Genomic DNA, 6,000 nt, shown 5'->3' on the forward strand with positions numbered 1-6,000 from the left:
GCCTGGGCCAGGGCCCTGTTCTCCCAGCACGGATTCCAGCTCTCTCCCCTTCCCCTCCGCTGGTGGTGGGCTAATAAAGCTGACTTTCTGGTTGATGCAAACCTGTGTGGTCTCTATTCTGGAACTAATGGGAGGGGGTTGAAGGTGTGTCCCAGGGACTTTCTGGGACCACAGAGCCGGAGGGGCCAGGAAACAGCAAAGCTCAGAAGCACTCCTAGGGTCTTCCTAGAAGAACCCCACTAGTAGCGAGGGAGTGGGAGGTGGGACACAGGATGGGAAGGAGCTCCCCTGTGTTGACAGCCGCCCTGGGAGGTGGGTGTGGTCAGGCCTGTTTTGGAATGAAGACAACCCTGCCCTTCGGAGACGTTGAGTAACTCCCGTAAAGTCACGCAGATAGTAAGAGGCGTGACTGTGGTTCGCCCTGGGTCTGTCTGGTTACGAAGGCCAAGCCTTTTTTTTTTTTTTTCCCCTAATGCCACTCTCTCTTTTTAGGTATTTTTTTTAATGTTTTTTTATTATATTATGTTAGTCACCATACAGTACATCCCTGGTTTCTAATGTAAAGTTCGATGATTCATTAGTTGCGTATAACACCCAGTGCACCATGCAATACGTGCCCTCCTTACTACCCATCACCGGTCTATCCCATTCCCCCACCCTCCTCTCCTCTGAAGCCCTGTTTGTTTCCCAGAGTCCATAGTCTCTCATGGTTCATTCCCCCTTCTGATTACCCCCCTCTTTCTTTATCCCTTTCTTCTACCGATCTTCCTAGTTCTTATGTTCCATAGATGAGAGAAATCATATGATAATTGTCTTTCTCTGCTTGAGTTATTTCACTTAGCATTATCTTCTCCAGTGCCGTCCATGTTGCAGCAAATGTTGAGAACTGATGGCTGAGTAATATTCCATTGTATATATGGACCACAACTTAGGTATTTTAACCCAAAGACTCCGAAGCTTGAGCTCTTAACTCTGCCCTTTGGCTCCTCACATTTGCCCAACAAGTTCTGTGTTGGATGGTGGGAAAGGAAGCCGTCTGCCTTGGGAATGGGGTCCATGGTTAGAACTGAACTTTCTTCTCCCAACTTGATCCTCGACCCCCCTTATCAGCCCCTTCTTTTTCATCTCCTGCAGGCAGGGGACTGAGTGCTGACGAGTCCCCTAGGAAACATCTGTCACTCATGCCCTCCTCTTCGTCCCCACACAACCACCCCCACATTCAGACCGGCTTCCTCTCTCCCATAACTAGGGCCATGCCTAGTTCTTAGGGGCCCCCTAAGCAGGCCCTTGCTTGTCACTCCCATTTCTGCCTGATAGTCTTTCTAGCAAGGCTATGGTCAAGATCAAGAACAAGGATGTTGATCAGGACTCTTCTGTTTAACCACCTCGACCTTCCTTTTCCCTTCCGATGCTCGACCCTCTGTCTCAACCCATTTTGGTGCTTTCCCACCCTGCCCTGCTCTGCACCCAGAAGTCAACCATCCTGTCCCACACCCCTTGCTTGCTATGGGTGTCTTCTATATTTAAAAAATTTAGGGGCACCTGGGTGGCTCAGTTGGTTAAGCGTCTGCCTTCAGCTCAGATCATGATCCCAGGGTCCTGGGATTGAGCCCCGCATCGGGCTCCCTGCTGAGCAGGGAGCCTGCTTCTCCCTCTGCCTCTGTGCTCTCTCTCTCTCTCAAATAAATAAATAAAATCTTTAAAAAATTTAATTAACAAAATTAAAGTTATGTATGTGTCACATAATAAGTCTTTTTATGGAAGAAAGCCATCCCCAGGTTGTATCATGTGCTCTGCTCCCACCTCCCACTTTCAACTCTTAGCTGTTACTTTTGGCATTTGTCTTAATTCTAAATCACAGGCTTATACAACTATTTCTTTTTCCGTTTTTTTTTTAGGATTTTATTTGTCAGAGAGAGAGAGAGAGAGAGAGAGCTAGGAAGCACAAGCAGGGGCAGCGACAGGCAGAGGGAGAAGCGGCTCCCCGCTGAGCAAGGAGCCTGATGCAGGACTTAATCTCAGGGCTCTGGGATCATGACCTGAGCTGAAGGCAGATGCTTAATGGACTGAGCCACTCAGGTGTCCTTATACAACGATTTCTTGATATTTTTTTCAATTTTCGTTTTTAAAGAAGATTTTATTTATTTATTTATTTATTTATTTATTTATTTATTTATTTATTTTGAGATTGAGAGGCAGAGAGAGTGGGGGTGGGGGTGGGAGAGGCAGAGGGAGAAGGAGAGAGAGAATCTTGAACAGACTCCACGCTGAGCCTGAAGCCTGACTCGGGGATTGATCCCATGACCCCGACATTGTGACCTGAGCTGAAACCAAGAGTCAGACACTCAACTGACTGAGCCACCCAGCTGCCCCTCAATTTTAGTTTTTAGTTGCTTGACTTCCTGCTGTAAAGGAGGGGGATTCAGCTCTCTTACACAACATTGCCCCTCCCTGCTTCTTCCTACCCTCTCAATATATCCATATTTTCACTAGAGAAATGTTTAATTTTACAGTATCATGACTATTTATTCTTTACAGTCAAAAGTATTTTATACTATATTACACTTCTTTGGAATAAACATCTGTTTCAATTTGCTGAGGTTTTCTATGTACCTAACCTAAATGTATTCCCTAGTTCACCGCCAGAAGTATAGGTCTCCTCCTAATATGTCAAAACACAGAGTATTCCATCAGTTTTATCTTCTTGAAGGTATTTCTCCTGGAGCCCAGTGTCCTCCTCCAGCATGTTCTGGGTGCTCTCTCTGTCTTCGGTCATCCCGGAATTTTCCTTCACTGTCCTCTTGGATATCCCTTCTTTCTGTGTTGCTTCCCTCTTTCTGGATCCCATGCCTCCTTTCTTCTTTTCTTCCCTCTTCATTTTAGGGAAACACATCCTCTAGCAATTTCCTGAGACAAGATGCGTAGACTTTTCACGTCTGAAAACATCATTAGTCTACTCCCATTCTTGACTGATAGTTTGGCTGGGTATGAAATTCTAGGTTGCAAATAATTCTCCCTCCGCGCTTCGAAGGTATTGTGTCACTATTTCCTGGCTTCCGGTGCTGCTGCTGAGAAGTCTAATGCTATTTTGATTCTAGATATTTTATGCTATCTGATTCCCACCCCTTCCCCCAGAGCTTTTAGGCTCTTCTCTTGCTCTCTAGCAGGCTGCAGTATCACAGGTTCTGTCTCCATGTGGCTGGGTTGGATCTGTTGGATTGGGCACTCGGCAGCATCTTTCAGAGCAGAAATTCATGTTTTTCAGAATATTTCCGGGAAATTTTCTATTTATTTCATGATTTCCTCCCCTTCATTTTCTCTTTTTTTGGAATTTTTCTTTTTCCTATGTAATTCATTCTATTTTTCATCTAACTTTTCTTTTCTTTCTTTTTTTTTTTTTGGCTTTCTGAGATTTTCCTAAACTTTGCTATCTAATCTTATTGTTTAGTTTTTAAAAAATTGGATACATTTTAGTAGCTCTGGATACTTTTTAAAAAAATGGGCTCTTAGGGGCGCCTGGGTGGCACAGCGGTTAAGCGTCTGCCTTCGGCTCAGGGCGTGATCCCAGCGTTATGGGATCAAGTCCCACATCAGGCTCCTCTGCTATGAGCCTGCTTCTTCCTCTCCCACTCCCCGTTCCTGTGTTCTCTCTCTCGCTGGCTGTCTCTATCTCTGTCAAATAAATAAATAAAATCTTAAAAAAAAAAGGGCTCTTGTTCTTGTTCAAGACACAAAATTTCCCTTTACCTTGTTAAGCCTGTTGATCATGGCGTTAACAATTCTTCCATTTCCATTATAATTTCAGTTTCCTCTCAGCTGCCTTTTTCCTGCTTTGTCTTGCCACTGTCCTTTATGCCACAGGCTTCCCTCACACACCTGTGGTTCTTGGTCTTCGGTTAATATTTAAGAGTAACTCACAAGGGGCGCCTGGGTGGCTCAGCCGTTGAGCGTCTGTCTTCAGCTCAGGTCATGATCCCAGTGTTCTTGCATCAAGCTCCCTGCTCAGCGGGGCCTGCTTCTCCCTCTCCCACTCCCCCTGCTTGTGTTTCCTCTCTTGCTGCCTCTCTCTCTCTGTCAGATAAATAAATAAAAAATCTTGAAAAAAGAAGAAAAAAGAAAAGGGTAAGTCACTAAGAAGCTGATTGGAATGTGAATGTGTGTGTACAGCAGGGGGCTTTTCCCCTGCTGAGGCTCACTATAGAATAATCTGGTGGAGAATACACTGTTTTATTGGGGGACCCCAAATGTCAATATCTGTAGGCCTTTTCTCTCAGGTAGGGTCTTCCTCAGGAAGGATGCCTCTAATTTCCTGCCTGGCTCATGAAAAGCTCCCAGCTTTCAGGAAGTTATGTGGAGGAAGGGGACTGAGAGGGTCTCAGTCTCAGTTAATCTGACTTAAGTCAGTTTATTACCTCACCCTTGCCCAAGCTGGGCTCGGTCCCTCAGGGTTTAGTCCCTCTGGGTAAATTCTCCAGAGTACATTTCCAGTTTCTCCTGGGGTAAAGGAGGAATGGTTGACATCCGGTGGGGTTGGGGTAGAAAGGAGCTATGGAGGTATCCCTGCTTTTTATGCAGACTTTTGACCCACTTGTCCTCCTGTTTCTAGCCCACCTGCCCTCCACCTTCAGAGGTGCCTGGTGCCTCCTATTTCAGAGGCTTCCCAGGGTCCCACTCTGTGAATCTGCTTGCTTCTTGGCTTCTCTCTGAAGATTACTTTTTTGTTTGTTTTCTAGATTCCAAAATTTTGTTACTGTAATCCCTTCTCTTGTTCTCTTTGTCCCATACAGGTTTGATCCATTTACACGGGTGTTTAGAGGGGTGGTGATAAATGACACATTTAACCTCCAGTGTCATCTGAAGTCCCTGCTTTCATGGCAAAATATTTTTCATCTTTCAAGGCTGCTGAGTCTGATTCATCACTCTGTAATGCATGATCATTGTTGGTTGTTCAGCAAACATGTCTCCTTGTTTATGGTCATAGATCCTGTCTTCTACGCCATAGGTGAGGTTATGATTCAGATTGAAACCCAAATCCCAATATCCAAAGGCAACCACTAATGACATTTTGGTGAGTTTCTTTCATATATATATTACAGGTCTATCTGTCTATCTATCTATCTATCTATCTATCTATCTATCTATCTATCATCTACAATCACACTGTATCATTTTGCATTCAGTTTTTATCACTATTTTAAGAGAAGTACTTTCCTGTGTTATTAAAAGTGTGATACATTTCAATGCTATTTCCACTGTTTTTTTGTTGTTGTTGCTGTTGCAAATTAAAATATTACAGCAATAACATCTTTCTACACAAAGCTTTTATAAATATTTTGCATGATTTTCTTAGGCTTGATTCCCAGAAGTGTAATTACTAGGTGAGAAGCTAATGAATGTTTTAAGGGTCTCGACTTGTACTGTCCAGTTGATTTCAAGAGAAGTAGTACCATTTACATATTTTACTAGCAGGGAACGAGAGTGCCTATTTCAAAACCTGCTCACCGACTTCGAGTATTATCTTTTAGAAATCTCTGTTGTTAATTAATTCATCTGTCACTTTTAAAGCTGACCTTATGGAAGGACTCTTGCACTGAGATAGAGGCCCGGCCTGGGTTGCTAAAACCCCTGAGCTGGATCACATGCTAATGAGCTGTTCTGTCTCAAAACACCAGAGCAGATGGGGCGCCTGGGTGGCGCAGTCCTTAAGCGTCAGCCTTCGGCTCAGGGCGTGATCCCGGCGTTCCGGGATTGGGTCCCACATCAGGCTCCTCCACTGGGAGCCTTCTTCTTCCTCTCCCACTCCCCCTGCTTGTGTCCCCTCTCTCGCTGGCTGTCTCTCTCTGTCAAATAAATAAATTAAAAAATCTTAAAAAAAAAAAAAAAAAAGACACCAGAGCAGAGTTCGCAGAACGCCCTCTACCTAACAGAGCTGTCCGCGCCCGCATCTTCATGGTGCCTATTGCCCATTAGCGAACCTTCTGGAAAAAAAGGCCTCCATTT

This window comes from Ursus americanus, chromosome 23 (assembly GCF_024610735.1).
Source record: "Ursus americanus isolate L20-20 chromosome 23, mUrsAme1.1.p, whole genome shotgun sequence".
NCBI classification, from domain to species: Eukaryota; Metazoa; Chordata; class Mammalia; order Carnivora; family Ursidae; genus Ursus; species Ursus americanus.